Raw genomic sequence first — 22569 nt, forward strand, 5'->3', positions numbered from 1 at the left:
TCAATGTTCTTATGTATTGTTCCTTTCCTCATGATATTGAACCCACCTTACAGAAATTTCCAGGACAAGTCAGATGCATTTTATTAATCTTTTTACTCCTTTCAGACCAGAAAGCATCCACTTTTTCCAGGATAGCTAAATATTGTGCTGTTGCAGGCAAAAACTTGCCCAGTACTTACTTTTATCAAATTGTACTTTCTGTGCCTGGTGGTCTATAGTATGATGCAGATACTATAAAGTCCATTGTTATGGTTCTCTCATTTGGTTTTGTTTGCTATTGTTTTATATATTTGTCAGTTTTTTTCTGAATACTGGCCATCGACCATGATAAAGAAATTGATTGACTGACATACAGGTATTACAATAGTTAAAGTATTACAACTTTTTAATGAATAATGATTAACAAACAGAGACAGGCTCAACAGGTAAAAGCAGAAATCACCACCTGAAAATGTTATTTGCCCAACAGGGCAAAAGACTACTGGAATAAAACAGTCTTCACCAAACAGCTAATGATAGCAAGGGAAGGGCTGGCCAAACTTCCTGAGGCAAACCATTCCATTACCTGGGTGATAATGTGAACACATTTTATTCACACACAGAGACAGCCTTAAAATAAAGGTTTTTTGAAATATGATTCCCCCCCCCCCGAAATCTGCATTGTTGTATCCTTTTCTTGGGACGCGGGTGGCGCTGTGGGTTAAACCACAGAGCCTAGGACTTGCTGATCAGAAGGTTGGCAGTCCGAATCCCCACGACGAGGTGAGCTCCCGTTGCTTGGTCCCTGCTCCTGCCAACCTAGCAGTTCAAAAGCACATCAAAGTGCAAGTAGATAAATAGGTACCACTCCGGCGGGAAGGTAAACGGCATTTCCGTGCGCTGCCCTGGTTTGCCAGAAGCGGCTTAGTCATGCTGGCCACATGACCCAGAAGCTGTATGCCGGCTCCCTTGGCCAGTAAAGCGAGATGAGCGCTGCAACCCGGAGTCGGTCACGACTGGACCTAATGGTCAGGGGTTTCTTTACCTTTAGCTTTTATCGTTTTCTTAAAATGAAAAAAACTTATCACAGAATTTTGAGAAGGGTGTAATTTGATTGTAACGTGTTTTCTGATTGGCATAAGGAAGTATGTGGGTTACAAATAAAGCTGGTTTGCTTTAAAACAAAGGCCAAACAAAATTCTCCACCATCCCTAAATGTCATCCCCATATGCACACATCCGAGGGCTGGACAGCTATTTGTGGCATCTACAAATAGCTCAAGAAGAGTTATGGGGCTAAGACACTGCTGCAGGCAAAGCTGACTCCACAGAGAAAAGTGTTGGAGACAAAGAATAAAGGTGACCCAAAAAATATCCTCTCCTTTGCCCTTGCCATTTTTCTCATCGTCCCCATTTTGTTGTGGTTCCACACTTGTAATGGGAACTTCACCCACACAATGTGGCTTTTTTAAAACTGAAAGGTAAAGTTACCTTTTGATCCAGAAGTTTGATATGTGCTCAGTGGATATCAAACTGTTCATTTACCTTTTTTTTTAAAGGCCCCAGAAAATAAAACACAATGAAGATTGACTGCTTTATGAAGAAACCATGAAACGTTGGCATGAAACCACATCTCTATAAGAGGATTAACAGAATTCCTTTCTTTTAATCACTGACTAGATGCACTTACTACTTGCTCTCCTTGGCAGGCACTATTATTTTATCAGTATAAAAACCTCCTCAGGAAATCTGATGAAACCAACCCAGAAATGTATAAGCAATTCTCAAGATGCCAGAGCTTTCCTTCCACACTCCTGCCACAAAATGATGGAGCTGTCAAACTCTGTCTGCAGGGATATGTTAGATTACACAGCATAATTTCATGGAGCTGGAACAAAAATACTCTGTGGCCAAGCTTAGACACTTACCTAGGCCTTGGACCCTGTTTTGATGGTCTTGAGAATGTGTCCAACACATCCTTTCCTGCACCCAGCACAATGTAACATCTGACCCAACATGCAAGGCTCTTTTTTCAGGAGAAAGGATCGAGTCAATCAAAGCTGAGGTGGAGAACCTTTTTGCAACCTAAGGGCCACATTTCCTTCTGGGCAACCTCCTGAGGGCCATATGCAGTGGGGTTAGAGGCAATCAAGGACAGAGTTATGAATGTCAGTTTTATCTTTGTACTGTAGGCTAGTTTCTACAGACACATACCCATAGATGCTGGCTCCTAGAGGCCAAGACACTTTGAGCCCCCAATGGTTTTTTTAGGTGGCTGAGGATCCCGCATTTTTCAGAGGGCAAACGTGGAGCCGGGTGCAGTGCAGCTCACTGCTTGGCAGCTCCTGCTGCTGCCACCACCACTGGCAATGGGTGGCTTCCCCCATCTTTCGCTTGTGTGGCAGAGTGGGAGGACAGGGTCACTGGCCCCTGGGGCTCTGCTGCCACCGCAATCAGCTCTGCCCCCTGGCTCCATGCAACATTGCATGTGTGGCGTCAGGACGTCATGTTGGGCCCCCACAATGTTTTTGAAAAGTTGGCATACACTCCTCCCTATCCTCCATCCAGGGAAGCAAGAGGCATGATCAGAGTCCAAAGACATGGACCAGTTAGATGAAAACACTCCAGGTATGACAAAAGGGCCAGTGAGGGGTATGGCCTGGGGAGAGAGGGGATGGCCTGGGGAGAGTCCAGGGGGCCAGATAGAAAGGCATGGAAGGCTGCATGTAATCCAGGACCTGAGGCTCTCCACCTCAGCTGCACTTGCCCATTCATGAAGTTTTCACTTCCATTTAGCTTCCCCATACACACATCAAATGAACAGGTACAGGTGGGACTGCTGATAGGCTTCACAGCAACCTACATTCATTCACCACCACCATGTAGAACTCTGCATTTGAAGAGAGCTCTCATCCTCTGTAGTGTACATGCAATGACGCTCTTCAGGCTTTCAAAATGATTATTCAAAATTAGTATGGCATGCTCCTTTGCCCTCTCCATGCCTTCCTTTGAATGTCTGAAAAGGTTTGAGATACGTGGTGTAATCGAGGCATCTACCACTCCTCCACCATGCAAGGTGGATCCCCAAACCAGGTGAGTTTATGAACCAGGACTGCTGCTCAGTCGTTCTGAGGTTCCTTCACAGTTCTGACATCCTCCAGATTCAGTCGTTCAGCCAAAGCTCTATAGGATCTTCTCTCTGTATGTGTGTGCACATACTAAAAAAAGTCCTCTGTAACCTATCAAAGTAACCCAGTCAAACTCAAAGAGCTGCTTCTACATCATCACCACTACAGTCGGTGCTTTTATTTGGGGGGGACACAGGGGTACGCACCTCTAAACATTTTGTGAATCTAAGTTTGGCCTCATTGAGGGGCAGTATTTCAATATGAGTAGGAAAATGAGAGTAGCCCTAAACATTTTTTTTAAGAAAAAAGGCACTGACTACAGTTGCATCCTACCTTTCCTCTAATGAATAAAAAAGATAAAAAATTGTCCAGTAGCACCTTAGAGACCAACTAAGTTTGTTCTGGGTATAAGCTTTCGTGTGAATGCACACTTCTTCAGATACACTGAAACAGAAGTCGCCAGACCTTTATATATTGTGGGAGGGTGCGGTTGGTTTTCCCCCTCTCATGAGATCAAGAAGGCATAAATGGTTCATGCTATATCATCTTATCCTCACCACAATCCTACAATATAGTTTCAGAGGAGAAATGGGCAGTGAGCTTCATGGCTGAGTAGGGATTTGAACCCTGGCTTCCCAGGTCCTAGTCCCACACTCCTAACCATTGCACCAAGCTGACTCTGGGTAGTCATGATGAAAACTGAAACAGGACTGTCAGACTTTTTTCTTTGGCTCCACCCATCATTGCTTTTGGCTCCGCCCACCACTAGCATTCAGCCTCAAGAGAATACACAACTTGCACCCCTGAGCTACAGTTATATTGGTAGGGGTAACAGGAAAAGGTGAGAAAAATCCTTATAGTAGGAATGTCCGGTTTCTGCCAGAAAGTTTTCATTCAGGGGGAAATGAGAGTGGGGAGGGCTGGGGGCTACAGCTAAAAGGAAGGCATTACCTTGAAAAAATCATGTAACGAAAACACATTTAAATCTCTTAGTATAGCACTTTGCCTCGCTGAAGCTATTGTTTTCACCCAACTGTAGATGGAGGAGATAGGTTTATCCACGGGTCTATTCAGGAATCAACAGAAAGCACTCAGGGTCTTCCTGACACAGGTGTTTAACATCGACAGGTGCATTTACCTGTTAAACTGTGAACCTCTCGAATTACAATGAGTTACATGGTGTCAGGTCACATCTTTACAAAGGTGAAGAAGGCGAGTAAACAGAAGAGATGTACTGAGCATTCACAAAAGATTTGGGCCTTTAACATGAGAAGCTTCAAGAGGTTTTGCTATTGTTTATCAGAGGGGGATGAAGTACTGCAGAATTTTCAGGTGTCCCCATTTGGAATAACAATCCTCTATTAAGGATATGGGTGGTACTCCTTATCAATGTAGAAACTGGAGAGCCCTGCTTATGGGCATCCCATAGGCATTTGTTTGGCCACTGTGAGAGAAGGAAGCTGGACTAGGTGGGCCTAAAGCCTGACCTAGCAAGGCTCTTCTTATGTTCTTGCTCTGGTCTACATAGGCATGATATTGGGCTGCCACTAGTAATGAGCAAATCCAGTTTCTCTGAGTTTCTCAGTTCTTCACATTTCCGCATCCGTTTGAGCAGTGCTTTAAAGAAAAAAAAAAAGGTCTCGTGGAAAAGTGTCAGCTTTATAGTGCAAATTTCACCTAATATACATGTTGGTATACAATTTTGCCTAACAGACAAAGGCCTCTTTAATGATAAAGTACCATGAGAAGGGGGTGTGGGTGGCGCTGTGGGTTAAACCACAGGGCCTAGGACTTGCCGATCGGAAGGTTGGCGGTTTGAATCCCCATGACGGGGGTGAGCTCCAGTTGTTCAGTCCCAGCTCCTGCCAACCTAGCAGTTCGAAAGCACGTCAAAGTGCAAGTAGATAAATAGGTACCGCTCCGGCAGGAAGGTAAACGGCGTTTCCGTGTGCTGCTCTGGTTCGCCAGAAGCGGCTTAGTCATGCTGGCCACATGACCCGGAAGCTGTACGCCGGCTCCCTCGGCCAGTAAAGCGAGATGAGCGCCGTAACCCCAGAGTTGGTCACGACTGGACCTAATGGTCAGGGGTCCCTTTACCTTTACCTTTACCAAGAGAAGGGAGAAACTTCAGTTGCCCTTCAGCAGTTAGAGCCTGGACAAGAGACTGAGCAACACAGGGTACCTGGTCACAGTCTTCGCCAATATGGTGAAACGTACTGCATCTCTATATAAATTTTAGTAATTCTTTCTAAATGTGCATCTATACATATAAATTGCCATATGCAAATTTTATGTAAAAAAAAGAGGATTGCTTCTTCTCTGGGTACGAAATCCCACAGTGTTGCTTTCCCAATCACTTCACGATCAGAAATGTTGCAGCTGTTGAATGTCTCACTGTTCCTCTGTTCTTGAAAGGCTACATCTTAAATGTGCTCACAACACAGTCACATATACAGTGGTACCTCGGGTTACATATGCTTCAGGTTGCAGATGCTTCAGGTTACAGACTCCGCTAACCAAGAAATAGTACCTCGGTTTAAGAACTTTGCTTCAGGATGAGAACAGAAATCGTGCTCCAGTGGCACAGCAGCAGCAGGAGGCCCCATTAGCTAAAGTGGTGCTTCAGGTTAAGAACAGTTTCAGGTTAAGAACGGACCTCCGGAATGAATTAAGTACTTAACCCGAGGTACCACTGTATGCCATGTGTCTGTTGTTCTAACTCTGGTTTATAGCCACCATTTTAGCAGGGCTCCCATGCCTTTCATATCTTTCTGAGAGGGATAAATTAAGCTGCTGATATCCCTCAGTGCATCTCAAGCAGAATTTGAAATTCTAGGAGCGTGGAAGTGCTCCTATACTTAAGGTGAGTAGCAAAAAGATCCTGTCCTTGTAAACAAAATTCTGTCCTTTAATTTGTTTAAAACTATATCTTTGATAAAAGAAAATTTAAAGATGTGGATTGATTTGATTTTTGACAGGGGCGAACAAGAAATCTTAATACTTAATATATCTGCCTGTTGCCTTACGACTACTGTCAGAACAAAACACATTGCGTGTGTTCCCTCAAATACTGTCGAAATTCTGAAATCAATGTCAAAAACTGATACCCAACATTCTGAGAACATCCGGTGAATGCTCAATACCAGATTCCTAAAAAGGGAATCCTGAGGAGCAAACTCGCTTCAGTTTGTGCCACTCGAAATTAAGGATGACTCCTCAGGAAGAGAATGAAGTTAATTGTAGACAATACAACGCATGCAATACGTGCTGCTCATCAAACGTTGTCACAATGTTTAAGAAACAGTGTGTAATTCCATATGGCTACACTGCTTGCTGACAATTTCTTGGCCAGGGAGCTCTAATGATGATTGGAGCAGCCTGCCTCAACCGTCAGGAACAAATAACATGGGAGCAGATGCTGCAGCATGTCTGATATGCTGAGAAAATGAGCAGGTGGGATGAAGGTCCGATTGGCTCAGCCTGAAGACCAAAACGAATGAAAAGCAACTCCAGATAGCTTGACGTGTGTAAAGGGCAAGAGGCTATATACTGTTGACATCTCCGCCAGAAGGTCTGACTAGACTGAGTGACGTTACACAGCCATAGTTGCCATATTGTTCAAATAAATACATCCTCATTAAAATACTGCTGGTTGTTTTGGGGTTTTGTTTTTTAGGGCAGAGGATGATTGATACGCACAGCCAGGTCCACTGTTTAGTTTGGTACTGGAACAAGATAAACATTTGATGTAGTGTATGAGAGGCCTTATTTAGTGCTAAGCCAATAACACGACAGTTGCAGCTCTTTGGCTTGTCATAAGTAACTATCCATTTAATCCCATACGATACCCTTCCCTGCGCTACAAGGGTCACTTCCTCTTCCCTCTAAATGGGTCATCCTTGGGCAGTTTCCAGAGTCCAAGCACTCTGGCAGGGTCTACCTCTGGTTTCTAGCCTGGTATCCACCCATCTTAAAAACAAACACACAAAAAAGCTGGGTATGGGAGCAGGCGTTATATTCTGCCATGATCCCACCTAGCACTCTGGAACTCTCTGGGAGATTCAAACAGCAACGCCTAGTCTACCAGAACTGGTCAGAACAACACTGAAACCTGCTGCTGTTGCCCCTACTTCCACCATCAGATGCACCCACTAGGCCTCATCAAGGTAGGAAAGGTTCCACCAGATCTCTTCTGCAACCCAGCTTGGGCCATCCAGTCACCAACGTTGCCCAAGGTCACACTGAAAAGTTGTTAAAGTCATACCTCAGGTTACAGACGCTTCAGGTTGCGTTTTTTCAGGTTACAGATGCTCCGAAACCCGGAAGTACCGGAACGGATTACTTCCGGGTTTCGCAGGTCGCACATGCGCAGAAGCGCCAAATCACAACCCATGTGTGCGCAGAAGTGCTGCTGCGGGTTGCGAACGTTCATCCCGCACAGATCACATTCGCAATCCGAGCGTCCACTGTATTTGGGAGCGTAAGAGAGGAGCTGGCTGTTGGCTTCCCTGTTGTAAGGAAAAAGGATCCTCTGATTAGGGATAAATATTTGCTGAGATCAAATGGATCTGGACTACCAGTAGCCTTGAGAAAAGACTGTAGCTCAATGGTAGAACACTTGCTTTGAATGCAGACGTACCCAAGTTCATCCACCGCCATGTTTTGCTTTCTGTTTGCAGGCTTGCCATAAGCATCTGGTTGGCCACTTTAGGATTCTGGAGCAGATGGGCCTTTGACTCTTTTTATGTTCTTTGCTTCTCTAGGCAGGGCTGGGAACATCCCCTGCTCCCCAGCTGAGGAGACCAGCCATCAGTCCATGTCAATAATACTGAGCTGGATGGACCAATGTTCTGATTCAGTATAAGGGGGCTTCCGATATTCCTATGAGCAATTGTGGGAGGGAAAGCTGCACTCTGCACTTCTTTTCAGGGCTGTAACGAAAGCGCATCGGCTAAAATATTTCAATGCTTTTGTGGGGTAGGGTTTACTTTCAGCTAGACCTGTGCCAAACACTCTGCCCTGATTACTCAAAAGTTCTTCTCCTGCGAAAGAGGCCTCAACATTTCTGCCTTTTTCTTGGGGCACTTTGAAATTTCTGAAATTTCTGAAATTGCACTTTGATGTCTGTGGGACAGCCTCCCCAGGTGTCTGCACTTCCTGGTCTGAAAAAGCCCCTGGGAGAAAGTTGCTTCATGACACCTTTCTGTTAGTTTAACTGAAACACAAGAAGCCACAAAGGCTGGCTTCCAAGTGCAGTCACAGATATTTTTCTTCTTTCCTTTTTGAAAAGAGAAGTCCTTTTCACATTTTTGCTGATTTCTTTAGAAGTAAAAACACTTTAAAACAAACAACTGCCAAACACATGGCAGGCAGGACCCCCCTTCCCAAACTTACAGGAAGGACAAGCTGGGGAGGCCACTGTGTTTACAGGAAAAGCAGGTGGTCAGAGTGCATATCTCTGGAGAGATACCCTCTCCTGGACTTTGATTGAAGTGTGGGCACCTGGGAAGGCTGCAAAGACCAGACAATGGTGAGATGATTTGTAGAATGAAAGATGAAATACCCTTTCTCGACGACCTCAAAAGTAAGGTAAGTGCAACAAAAATTCTGCACACAAGAATTTCAGCGATGTTTTCTCTCCCCTTTGATAACTTTTGAATGCGGTTTCTTTTCTTATAATTGGAGAATTGTCAGCAAAAAAAGAAAGGATAATTTTTCAGCACTTTCAACAAATTTCTCAAGGATTTATGCCAGCTTTTGCCTACAGACATTGTATGCAATTGACAGAACACTGTGCTTGTTTGTAAGCCACAAAAGGTAATTCGGGAGGGGCCAGCTTCTTTCAAAGTATGCCTTGCTCCACTAGAAAGGAAAGTGAAGGCAAACCATACTTTTAAACTAGTAGCTTAAATTGTTATTATGGTTACATCCAAACTGAAAGAAATCCAGTTATCCCTGTTGAGTTCTTTTAAAAAAAAAAGCAACATAATTATTATTGTCTTATTGCAACAAAACAGATAATTACGCCCTGCAATTCTGCCACTGGTAATTCTACATAATTTGTTCCAAATCTGCCTTTTGACATGTGTAAGAAAAGAGAAAAAGAGGGAGTTGTTTTCAGAGAACATCCTGGGAACCACTAGAAAGTAAATAAATGCTGGTGAATCCCCTGTTCCATACACTTTTGAAATACAGGAAGTAGGCAATATGTGTGTGTGTGTGTTCAACGGCCAAAAAAATAAATAAACCCTATAAAGTGCAGAGTTGAGGCTAGATCAATTTAAATGCCAAAAAAGAAAAAAAGACTGCAAATGTTTTGCCTTCAGTGGTCACTGCAGCAATGTTAATTCTGGGCTGAAACATATGCCGTTCATGAATTGGACTTCACATGCATGCAAATTTCATAGGTGACTGGATAAAGGAAAGGCAGAAGATCTCAAGAAAGATTTCACTAAAGTTAACTTCTTCTAAAAATGGACGTGGATGGCGCTGTGGGTTAAACCACAGAGCCTAAGACTTGCCGATCAGAAGGTCGGCGGTTCGAATGCCCACGACAGGGTGAGCTCCCGTTGCTCGGTCCCTGCTCCTGCCAACCTAGCAGTTCGAAAGCACGTCAAAGTGCAAGTAGATAAATAGGTACTGCTCCGGCGGGAAGGTAAACGGCGTTTCTGTGCGCTGCTCTGGTTCGCCAGAAGTGGCTTAGTCATGCTGGCCACATGACCTGGAAGCTGTACGCCGGCTCCCTCGGCCAATAAAGCAAGATGAGCGCCACAACCTCAGAGTCGGCCACGACTGGACCTAATGGTCCCTTTACCTTTACCTTTAACTTCTTCTATGAGTCTTTTGCCACAATCTGTGCACCCCGGCATTTAACACAGAGGCACATTCTTTTCTGCACCATGATGCTCACCCCAGCTCTGCTGAGCTGCCTGGAAGAGTCTTCCAGCAAACAACGCCGAGCAACTCTGCCTGGGGCCACTTCGTTGCTGGGTTGGGTTTTCATCAGTATGCAGATGATACCCAGCTCTACCTCCCTTTCAGATCAGAACCAGTGAAGGCAGTGAAGGTCCTGTGTGAGTCTCTGGAGGTGGTTGGAGGATGGATGGCGGCTAACAGATTGAGGTTGAATCCTGACAAGACAGAAGTACTGGTTTGGGGGGACAGGAGGCGGGCAGGTGTGGAGGACTCCCTGGTCCTGAATGGGGTAACTGTGCCCCTGAAGGACCAGGCGCACAGCCTGGGAGTCATTTTGGACTCACAGCTGTCCATGGAAGCGCAGGTCAATTCTGTGTCCAGGGCAGCTGTTTACCAGCTCCATCTGGTACGCAGGCTGAGACCCTATCTTCCCACCTATCGCCAGCGTGGTGCATGCTCTAGTTATCTCTCGCTTGGACTACTGCGCTCTATGTGGGGCTACCTTTGAAGGTGACCCGAAAACTACAACTAATCCAGAATGCGGCAGCTAGACTGGTGACTAGGAGCGGCCGCCGAGACCACATAGAACCAGTCTTGAAAGATCTACATTGGCTCCCAGTACGTTTCCAAGCACAATTCAAAGTGTTGGGGCTGACCTTTAAAGCCCTAAACGCCCTCAGTCCAGTATACCTGAAGGAGCGTCTCCACCCCCATCATTCTGCCCGGACACTGAGGTCCAGTGCCGAGGGCCTTCTTGTGGCTCCCTCACTGCGTGAAGCCAAGTTACAGGGAACCAGGCAGAGGGCCTTCTCAGTAGTGGCACCCGCCCTGTGGAACGCCCTCCTACCAGATGTCAAAGAGAACAACAACTAACAGACTTTTAGAAGATATCTGAAGGCAGCCCTCTTTTAATGTTTGACGGACCACTGTATTTTAATACTTTGTTGGAAGCCACCCAGAGTGGCTGGGGAAACCCAGCCAGATGGGTGGGGTATACACAATAAATTATTATTATTATTATTACATGTGCAATAGCTACATACGTACAACTACAGCTGGATCAAGGCCAGAGATTTCAATGGGAGGGTAGTTGTGTGCCCAGCCTTTCCCAACTGAGCCGACGTTTACAGCCAGATCCTATGCATATTGACTTGGGAGTACATCCCTTTGAATGGAATTAAACAACACCCCAAGTAACTGCTAAGAAGGTTACAGTCATAACCTGTGCCCCTTTTCATTTTTTATTCTCTTCAATTCTCAAAAATATCCATTGTAGCTCATTTTAGTATGCTTCCCATATTTCCACATTTTTTGTTCATTGCGCACCATTTTTATTTTCTTTTTGTCCATTTGACATGAGGAGGGAGCCACCATAGTCAGATTTGGAGAATAGGGGATAGTGCCATTTAGTAGCTGATACTTCCAAGGGGCCTTTCATGTCTTTCTTGCTCTTTCTATTATAAATTACTGTATTTTTCCTGTTTTCAGTATAGTTTTCTTGTGCAATACATTTATTCACAGTTAGTAAAATACTAAGCAGGCAGAGCCATCCAGCATGACCAAAGGCCAAGGATGATGTGAGCTGAAGTTCACCTTTTAGTTATGGAGAACATTGTCAGGAATGTTCATTCTTGGAATTAGATTCAGTGTTCACTTTATGTGAATATAATTTTAGAAGCTCCATGACAGTTACTTAGCTGGGCAATATTTATGACAGAACTAGCAGTTCAGGTAATTCCAATCCCTTCTTCCCTCCCCCAAACACAACATTAGTAAACTCTTAAATAGTCCCCAAAGATCTTCTTCTCTTTTCTTGGCAGGGACATGAAACTCTCATTAGTGTCAGCAAGGGTCGTGGTCATATATCAGGAGCTGAAGAACTCTAAATAAATTAATTGGATTCCCCACATCACTCACCCTCTTCAGTGAATGGGGGCTATTCAGATTCATGCATGTTTTGATTTCAAAGCTAAGGCACCCAGTGTCGTTTCATGGAAGATGTAGGATGGATGGGCCACCAGCTTGGATGGTTTTGAAAGGCATTTCAACAAAGTTGTGGAGGATGAGCCTGTCAGTGGTTATTGTGCTGGGAAACACAAGTGGGAAGAAACTGTGATGTTTCTGGTTCCAACAAACCATACCAAGGATGAGGAATAGTTTTATCGAAGAAGCTGTATTCAGCGGTGCTTCAAATACTCTCTGCTAGAACTGAAAATCAGAGCCTAAGGAACGTTTTGCTGTCCTGCTTTTAAGACTCACCAGGTTCTGGGAGATGGAGAGTCTGGAATGCTTTCTAATGGCAACATGTCAGCTGGGTCTTGCTCTGGCTCTCCCATGATTTCCCAACTTCCCCCCTCATCTGCCTTTGAGCTGCTACCTCCCTCAAACCCCTGTTGTAAATCTATACAGTGGTACCTCGGGCTAAGTACTTAATTCGTTCCGGAGGTCCGTTCTTAACCTGAAACTGTTCTTAACCTGAAGCACCACTTTAGCTAATGGGGCCTTCTGCTGCCGCCGTGCCGCCAGAGCACAATTTCTGTTCTCATCCTGAAGCAAAGTTCTTAACCCGAGGTACTATTTCTGGGTTAGCGGAGTCTGTAACCTGAAGCATATGTAACCTGAAGCATATGTAACCTGAGGTATCACTGTACTCTCTTTCTCTTCCTCCTCCCTGGAAGGGTCAGGATGGGGAGGCGGTCTCCACCGTTCCTCCTCTGCCCAGTCCCTGACACCAACATGGTTGATTCCACCCTGGCTTCATGGGCTGGATCAGTCCGGGACCTGATCCATGTCTTTGGTAAGAGCACCATACCTGCTGCATCTTTCACCCCCTTTGACCCATTCCTACCTGTCCCATCTGTGCATTACCGTGTGTGCAGGTGCACCCCAAAAGCAATCTTGGTCGTACACATGGCCACAGTGAAACATTACTCCCATAATAAAGAGCATTTAATCATGGACGTGACTGCGTCGTGGCAATGACACAGTGCTTTAAGACACATGAGCACTGGTCATGTAGGGAGCGAAGGAAAGATGCAAATAAATGGAAAAAATGGTAAGCTCAGACAAACCACCCATGCAGTATTTCTGGGATTGATTTTGCAGATTCTCCTGGTTAATTCAGAATATGGGAGGAGTGAAGAGGGAAACAGAGGAACAATAAAGGAAGAGAATAGGAGAAATTCTCTCACCCCCTCAAATGGATGTGGTCACTGTGGCGATCACACAGGGTCCCCGGAAACTTCACTGTCTACTGATCCCTGTGCCACCACTTTATTTCGTGCTGCCACCACCCAGGCCCTACCTGGTACAATACTGAGTCAAGTCAGGGTTAAATTGGAACATAAACTTCTGTTTATTTATTGCAGTTTAACAAATGTGTGGTTTCATAAATGGTATCGGTCAATTACAATCATGGGGTGCCTATCCAGACCTATAACTTCCGCTACCTGCTCTCACTCACTAAACCATCTCTCAGTTATTTACTTGTCTTCCTAGCTCCTAACTGTTCCTGACTTAGCTTATTTTGCTACACTAACTCAACCTCCCCACAGACTCTATCCCAATTCACTCCCACTCCAACCAACCACCCAACTCCCAACGAACTCCTCCTTTTGCCCCTCCCAGAGCTGGTTTTATAGTCCCTCTGACTCCACCCCCTGGGTCCTGATTGGGTAACCTGTTTAATTATTTCTCCTCCAGCACTCTCATATGTATGTCACAGTCACCAAGGCATTCATGCTGCCTGCAGTGGGGGCCCCAGCACGAACAACCGTCTCTCCCATTTCTGCTAGCATTTGGGGGGCATGAGTGGCTGTGAGTGAAGCCAGGCAAGTCATCAAATCTGCTGAGCTCCCCTGGGTGTATAGGCCCTGGCAAATGCCCCAGTAGGCCAAGTGCAGATTCCAGGCCTGGTGTCCAAGCTATGGACAGAAGGCATGCTGAAGCTAAGCAGGCCCAGCTGTAGTCAGTACCTTGATTGGGTGACCGTCTTTGGACCACTTGTACACCACCTTGAGTCCGTAATTTATTTTTTTAAAAAGCAGGATATAAACCTAAGAGAATAAATAATTAAAACACGTATTAAATTAACATATACAATCAGTGCCGAATTTTGCACATTCCCTAAGGCAACTGATTCGTGAAGATAGGCTTGCAAAAACACAGGTACAAAGAAAGAGGGAGGGATATGTATGTCAGAGAGAGAGAGAGAGAGAGAGAGAGAGAGAGAGAGAGAGAGAGAGATTTAAAGATGATTTTGGATGTCATATTGGAACTGAAACCCTCCTTGAACTGGCTGTGGAGCTCTTTTAATCTCAGCTACTTGAGCGTTTTTCTGACCCGCTAGAGCAAATAGCTTCTAAGGTTACCCGAGGATCGGATTTTGTTTTGTTTCTTTTAAGTGGGAGAGCATTACAGGTCTTCTCCATGGTACAGTGATCATTGTTCTGCACAATCGAGGTTCACTGCTGTGAAAGCTAAGCTCCTGTTTCAAATCTACTGTGGTCTGAGAAAGCCACCACTTTAATAATGCCCTGGCTGTGATGCTAGCAAAACATTAACAATTTAGGCCTTAAATTTTGAAGTACCAGGAGGCTATATTGACAGAGGAGGGGGGGGGAGTAGTCCTGTCTGTGATCTTATTTAAACAGTGAGCAACGGACTTGATGCCAAGGCCAGCTTCAGATTTCAGGGGGTATGATGCTGCCAGGGGGCACCCATTCCTCAACTCACCCACCCAATGCAGCAACATCCTTTTCCTCTGCTGTTGCTGCCATTGGGGAGGCAGCAACACGAATGATTGGCTCCTCCAGCTTGACCAGCCATCGTGGATCTGAGTTTGGCTCTCATTCAAAAGTAGCAGTGCCTGTTGGGATATTCCATTCCACCTTAAGGGACAGGCATGATTGTTGTGTGTCACATGTCTGTTTACACTCCAGCACAGCTTGCTGGGAACTTCCGTTTGTGTATAGCTTTTGCTTATGCTGCTTGCTTGGACACGAAGGAGAGAAGACATGTTTTCCTCTTGTCCTGATGTATGCTGAATAAACTGCTTGTAAATATGCTCAACACAGTGTCTCCCCACCACTTCTGTTGCGCAGCGCTATTTACTCTGCTGAGTTGTGTGCTCCAGCTTCTGAAGGTGTCAGAAGCTGGGGTCGCAGTTTCATGCTGATCCACGGACTGGAGATCGCCCGGCACACCAGCCGGTGGGCTAGGGTCAGCTGGGGGCCTGCCAATTGCCCCCGATTCCTTGGCTGCATCCCAACAGTGCTGCCCGCCCACCACTACCTGAATATTATGTTTGACCTGGTTTATCTTTAGTTCGACCTCAAGAGTGCCTGTCTCTCGAGTGTATATGAAAGTTTTTAAGGTCTGGTGCTTCATTACGCTTTTATATTTCTTGAAGCTGCCCAGAGTGGCTGGGCAGAGTACAAATAAAAAAATCATCATCATCATCTGAGTGAGTTTAACATGGCCGGATAAACTTCATGCAAATATAAGCAAATAATTTGTTGTATTCATGGAAATATATGCAAAATATTTATAAGTTACTTATATCCAGGTTGATAGCCTGAGAGCAGTTTTCAAAGCAGCTTACTCAAGCTTTCCATAATATAATCATAGTCCATTGTAGTATCAGGAGTAGAAATAGTTTGGTCCACCTGGCAATGCCAGGAGCACTACCCAATTTAATTGTAATGCTTCAGGGACAGGGCATCTTCTATCACCTCGGGGAAGAACCACAGTTTAGTGATTGAGCATCTGCCTTAGAAGCAAGAGGTCCCAGGTTCAAAGAGACCTGCCTGAAATCATGGAGATTGGCTGCCAGTCAGTGTAGACAGTAGAGGAGACTTAGAGGAGATGTGACAGCCATTTTCAAATATTTCACATGGAGGATAGAGCAAGTTTGTTTTCTCCTGCTCTGGAGGGTAGGACTCGAACCAATGGCTTCAAGTTACAAGAAAGGAGATTCCGACTAAACATCAGGAAGAACTTTCAGGTGGTAAGAGCTGTTCTCAGTGGAATGGTCTCCCTCGGGAAGTTGTGGACTCTCCTTCCATAGAGGTTTTTAAGCAGAGGTTACAGGGCTATCTGTCATGGATGCTTTAGTTGAGATTTCTGCATTATCCCTTGTGACTCCTTCCAACTCTACAGTTCTATGACTCAGTATAAGGCAGCATCCTACGTTACTCCCCACATTTGTGGAACTCCCAGCCAAGAAATATTAATACTTGATCCCATCTTTGTTAGTTTGATATGGCCCTTGAAGAGCTTTTCATTATCTCAGACCAGTCTTCCCCAAACTGGTTCTTTCCAGATGTTTCAGACCCCAACTCCCATCAGCCCCAATGGTAAAGAAGGATGTATGGCATTACTGGGATCTCAAAGGGGGAAATGACGCCTGGGGAATTTTTCCAAAAGGCGGCACTTTGTCCTGGATCTTAGGCAAAAAAAAAAAAAAAGGCCAACAAATCTTTCCCCCCCAAAAAGCTCAACATCTTCTTTTTTTCAGGGCAACCCTAAAGGATGGGAGTTGTAGTCCAAAACATCTGGATAGCACCAAGCTGCCATCAATTGACTCCTGGTGGGGATTTTTCACTTTTGTGATACATATCCATTTTGTTTTTTTAGCCTTTGTTGTTTTAATCATGTCACTGCTGCTGTGAGGATCGTCACTTTATGAATTGCTGCTGTTTCAATGAATTGTTTGCAGAGACATCACCTTGCCAACAAAGGTCCGTATAGTTAAAGCTATGGTTTTCCCAATAGTGATATATGGAAGTGAGAGCTGGACCATAAAGAAGGCTGATTGCCAAAGAATTGATGCATTTGAATTATGGTGCTGGAGGAGACTCTTGAGAGTCCCATGGGCTGGAAGGACCGATCCTGAAGCTGAGGCTCCCATACTTTAAACCTGATGAGAAGAGAAGACTCCCTGGAAAAGACCCTGATGTTGGGAAAGATTGAGGGCTCAAGGAGAAGGGGACAACAGAGGACGAGATGGTTGGACAGTGTTCTCAAAGCTACCAGCATGAATTTGACCAAACTGCGGGAGGCAGTGGAAGACAGGAGTGCCTGGCGTGCTCTGGTCCAGGGGGTCACAAAGAGTCAGACACGACTAAATGACTAAAAAACAACAACATCAGATTTTTCTTTTCTTGGCTTGTTATTTTAACATTGATGCTCTGCGGTTGTTATTTCTTCAATTTTTGTTTGTTGCTCTGGTTCTGCACCCTTTTATACATTGTAAGATGTTTAAATCTGCAAACCATTGTGCATTCAGGTTGCTGCTGTTTCTAAGAAGGTGGAATAGAATTTATTTTGCAATAGTCTTAGTTGCTTCTATTGTTAGCCCTGAGAGTATGATATTGCAGAGAGTATCATGCAAGTGTGTAAACAGATAAAGATGCTCACTATTTTGCACGAGGGATTTCAGTGCATAATGGAAATGGAGAGTTCTGCAATTAAAGTTTATTCAAGCGCTCTTTCACCCTGGTACAACAAAGCCGATTGTGGGGTTTTTAAACAAATTAAAAAATACAGGCTTATTGCACTTATAACAATGATGGGGCAATACACTGAAAAGCCTGGAATGAATGAATGATTAGCAAGAAGATGCATAAACATCCCGCAAGCAAACAGAGATGAATGTTTACTGCCATATAACCTCCACCGGACCACATAATAGTCTAACCTCCCTGCCGGCTTTCTGCAAGGGTGAAAGTTCAATAAACAGGTTGTCCAGAGGACTCTAAATAAATGAAAATGAAAGGCACAGGGGCAGGCCAGCCTATTTCCTCCCCAGCTCAGCTGGCACCCTTGATCCCTCTCGGCAAAGGTAACAGGAGAAGAGAACCTTGGTGTTATTTCCATTTTAGCCCGCTAAATTGGGTTTCCCCCTTTTTGAAATGCCCGCCTGCCCACAAAGCAACACAAATTCCACACAATGAGATAAGACACTGTGAAACCATTCAACAAGTCGCCGGGGTCCGTGTGCCAATGGCAAAGTGTAGCTGAACAATGGCTTGCTAAACAGCAGCACAGTATTAATTGCTAATTATTTCACCAGCCTGTCTGAAATGCAACTCCCCTCCCCAGCCTCCTAAATCAATTTTTAATCCATTTAAACAGCCAAGGAATGCTCAATCACAAAACATGTAATTACAGGGGATTATATCACACCTCCAGCATTTTGGCAATGGGACTCGGTGGCAAAAGATAAAAAAAAGAAAAAGAAAGAAAGAAGGTAGCACCAGATTGTTTTATTCATGAATTTTTCTACTTAACAGCAAAATTGCTAGTTATCGCTACAATGCATTCTTTGTTCAGACTTTTGGCTCCCATTCTTCAGGTTTAGAAATAAGACTTTAAAGTAAATAGAGACATACAAAAAGGACCCCCGCCCATACCCTACTCATATCAGCACCATGATAGGGAAGCAAGTAAAGCTAATATTAATTCTAAAAAGGAATTGAAAACATTAGTAAAGTAAATTCCCCCAGGGTATGGCATGGCAGATCGCAATGCTACCTATATTGCTATCATAGCTTTTTTCATGAATATGGTTTTTTAATGATGCAGTCTTTGCATAGAATTGGATTCATATATATATGAATGAAACCAAGGGATGTAAGATTTATGGCCGATTTCTGCAACCTGTTACATTTTGGACTACAACTCCCATCATCCCCAGCCAGCAGTCTAAAACACCTGGAGGTGATAAGTTTGGAGAAGGCTGATTTAGGGAGTGGAGGTGTCCTGGGGTAATTGTGTTTGGTTTGGATCTCAACTTCCAAATTCATGGCTCCACTTGAAATAGTGGGGTGCATGGGGTGTTGGGGGAGGAGAAGTGCCTTTGGAGGGGGACATGTTGTGCTCCATCTGGGGTAGATTGTCCACTTTGGTCCCCACCCTGCACTTGGCTCTCACCTGTGGCTCCTAGAAGTTGTCAGCATGCAACAGCAGCTACAGCCCAGGCAACGGCTTTGACTGGTCGACTAAACCAGGTGAGGTTAGGGGCTTCCCCTGCATGCAAAGACAGACTCTGGTGGATTGAGCAGACAAGACCCATAGTGGTGTTGGGAATTTCATTCCTCCCGTGCTGCAGATGTGTGGGATTGTTGCATGTCACATGTCTGTGTTTACATTCCAGCACTGATTGTTGGTGTCTTGTGAGCGGAAACTGAGATACAGTGGTACCTCGGGTTACAGACGCTTCAGGTTACAGAAGCTTCATGTTACAGACTCCACTAACCCAGAAATAGTACCTTCGGTTAAGAACTTTGCTTCAGGATTAGAACAGAAATCACGCGGCGGCGGTGTGGTGGCAGCGGGAGGCCCCATTAGCTAAAGTGGTACCTCAGGTTAAGAACAGTTTCAGGTTAAGAACGGACCTTCAGAACGAATTAAGTTCTTAACCTGTACGCTGTTCCGTTCTGTATAGCTATTGCTTTTGCAGTTCCTTCTCCAAGGAAGAAAGACAGAGAGAGAAGCCATGTTTTCTTTGTTCTGTTACATTTGATTTTCTGTGCAATAATTTAGGCTTAGATGTTACACCTCAAGGCACAGCTTCCATTTGGACTCTGCTAGTCATGTGCTCATGTCCTTGGATATGAAGAAGAAGAGTTTGGATTTGATATCCTGCTTTATCACTACCCAAAGGAGTCTCAAAGCGGCTAACATTCTCCTTTCCCTTCCTCCCCCACAACAAACACTCTGTGAGGTGAGGCTAAGAGACTTCAGAGAAGTGTGACTGGCCCAAGGTCACCCAGCAGCTGCATGTGGAGGAGTGGGGACGCGAACCCGGTTCCCCAGATTACGAGTCTACCGCTCTTAACCCCTACACCACACTGGCTCTGAGTCACATCAGCGTGATGGGACATTGGAGTGATGAATCCCAGGCGACACTGCGTTGGGGTGGAAAGGCACCAGCCTTGGCGTTATCACCCAACAAGTGGGTCCAATGGTCAAGAGGGGACATGCTGTAGAGGGAAGTGAGGGGCAGTTGGGGCTTGTCAACATGGGAAGGTAGCCCTAGAAGAAGGAAAACTCCTAAACCTTCACTGCCTTGCTGGATATCTTCAGGAGAAGAAAAGGCTAAAGAGTAAACCCTACACAAATCTGTAGTCCCTAAGACGGCTGGATGGCGCCTCGTATAGCTCCTTCTAGCAACTCCTGCAGCCAAGCTGGTGCCAAACGTCCTGCTCAACTTTCCTTTCAACCACATCAGTGTGGCTGAGAAGGAGGTTTTGTCGTCTGGGAGTCCCAGAACACACTGCCCAGGCTTGTGTCTTGGGGAGGTCACTTCAGTGCTGCTAATGCAGCTGTTTGACTCCTCCCCAAGGCATACCCCATTGTCTCTCAAGACAGACAGATGCCAACAATTTGCAAGCAGTGAATTTGGGGGAGACTTTTCAACACGAAAAAGATGGGGGACTTCGTGTAAGAGGTTTGGACAGCATTATTTTTCAGATCTTTTAGGTGGGAATCTTCTTGGCAGTTGCTGTCTAGTGGCCACCATTCTCCCCCCCCCCAAAAAAAAAGAGTTGGGGTGCAGGGAGAGTTGGGGCAAGAAAGAGCTCTCCAGCTGCATTGGATAGCCACTCCCCCAGCTGGTGACACCCCAAAAGATACTTTTTTAAAAAAGAAAAGAAGACTCACAGTTGCAGCCTACTCACATGTTAACCTCCCTCAATCCCTTAGAAATGGTCTTTCCTTTCCAAATTGCTTTCAGGTTTCCTTCCAGTTCCCCCTCCCCCCATTCAAACCTCCTCTGTTGCTGCACCCAGATTTTGAACTCCTTAGCATCTAGTCCAGCAACCTGTTCTCACAGTAGCCTGAAAGAGAATCACAAATTGGGAGAGCTCTGTGACACTCAGGTCCTCCTTCTCTGGTTCCTATAAGCATCCAGTTGGCCACTGTAAGAATAGGATGCTGGAAAACCCAGCAAGGCTCTGTTTATCATCTTGTGCTTCATGGTTTCCTTGACTCGAAGAAGAGTAAAAACACAGACTTTCTCTTTTCTTTTGTGGCATTTGAAATGCTGATTTTAGGTCTGGTTCCAGAAAACACTGGAAAGATTCTTGATCATATATGCCATGCGGGAAAAGAAAAGGGGCCAAAGTGGTTAATAATTGGCATAAGAGATAGGAATTATTAAACACACATATACTTCTTTTTAAAAAGAATTGGTGCAGACAGATATCTTTGCAAGCCACAGAGTGGCTTTCAGATTTATAACAGATAATATTATGTAATATATAGCTTTCCAGGCTGCTACAGGAACACTAATCAAATAAACCATATAGGCTCCATTCCTATATCCACTTACTTTGGAGTAAGCCACATTGAACTCAGTGTGTCTTACTTCTTAGTAGACGTGTGCAGGATTGTGTTGTAAAACATACTTTTTGCCAATGAACAGTATCTCTGTGTGTGTATTCGAGCAAGAAAAAAATGTTTTTCTTGGCTAATCGAGACTCTGCAGCTACTTATGTTTAGGGGAAATGATAATTTAATGCATTCATGGGAGTTGTAGCCTGGCCTTCTCCCTCATTCCGAGTTACAGGAAATGTTCTTACTGAATGGGATTCTGAATACCAAGGAGCCAAACTGAAAGGCAGATACTGAAATGTTGTGATCTGATTTATACAACCACAACCATGCAAAAGAAAACTACAACCCAAAAACTCGGTGCATGCAACTGCTTGATCTAGTTATATACACCAATACAGACTAACCCATTGCCTTTAAATAAAACTCAGCAACTTGGGGATTCTTTAGCTGCGATTCCTGCATTCTGTGCATTCTGCTCAGTGAACATAGGAATATAGGAACATGCCTTGTACAGAGTCAGACCATTGGACGTTCCAGTTCAGCTTTGCCTACACTGACTGGCAGCAGCTCCCCAGGTTACAGGCAGGGAATCTTTTCCAACCCTACCTGGATTGAACCCAGGGCTTTCTGCATGCAAACAGGTGCTGTACCACTGAGCCATGGCCCAATGGTGCTTCTTCTCATGTACGGTGGTTATAGGATTGTATCTCAGTCTTGGAAACTGGTCCAATGAAAACTGCCATCACCTAGCCTAATAGCACAACTCCCAGGGCCACAGAAAGGCTTGTGAGCGCCAAGACCTGTCCTGGGCCCTCCAAGCTGAGGGACTAGAGAGTGATTGGCCATAGCTGTGAGCCTCCAGTTGGATTTCCCACAATGCCGTGGGTGGCACTGTGCTTGGCACTTCAAGGCATTGTGGGGAATAAATTGGCAGGTCTCAGTCCCCTTTGAACTGCTGTTACTACCACCTGCGCCAGGTAAGCCCAAAGGAGAGAGCATCAACATCAAAGGAGGGCACGGGAAGAAACTTTTAAATAAACTATTTATGTTAGGACTCAGCTACATTATTATTATTTTTAAAGTGTTTTAAATGTGTTATAACACTGTGACACCAGATGGAGCTGTAGAGTTCTGTCTTACGGCAACATGTTTACAATGTGTTTTCCTGAAACACATTTGTTTGTTTTTTGCTGGTACTTCCCAACTGG

The 22569-nt window shown here is 44.9% G+C and overlaps 1 long non-coding RNA gene across 1 annotated transcript in view; it reads left to right on the top strand.

Annotated features, from left to right (window-relative positions):
- The first annotated feature begins 7192 nt into the window (after nt 1-7192).
- The window catches only part of LOC308472955, a 33373-nt gene continuing 17996 nt past the window's right edge, over nt 7193-22569 (top strand). Inside the window, exon 1 of the long non-coding RNA XR_013983815.1 lies at nt 7193-7272. This is a non-coding gene — a long non-coding RNA (uncharacterized lncRNA). The remainder of the gene's footprint in view (nt 7273-22569) is intronic.

This window comes from Podarcis pityusensis (assembly GCF_964106645.2).
Source record: "Podarcis pityusensis genome assembly, chromosome: 3".
Taxonomy (NCBI): domain Eukaryota; kingdom Metazoa; phylum Chordata; class Lepidosauria; order Squamata; family Lacertidae; genus Podarcis; species Podarcis pityusensis.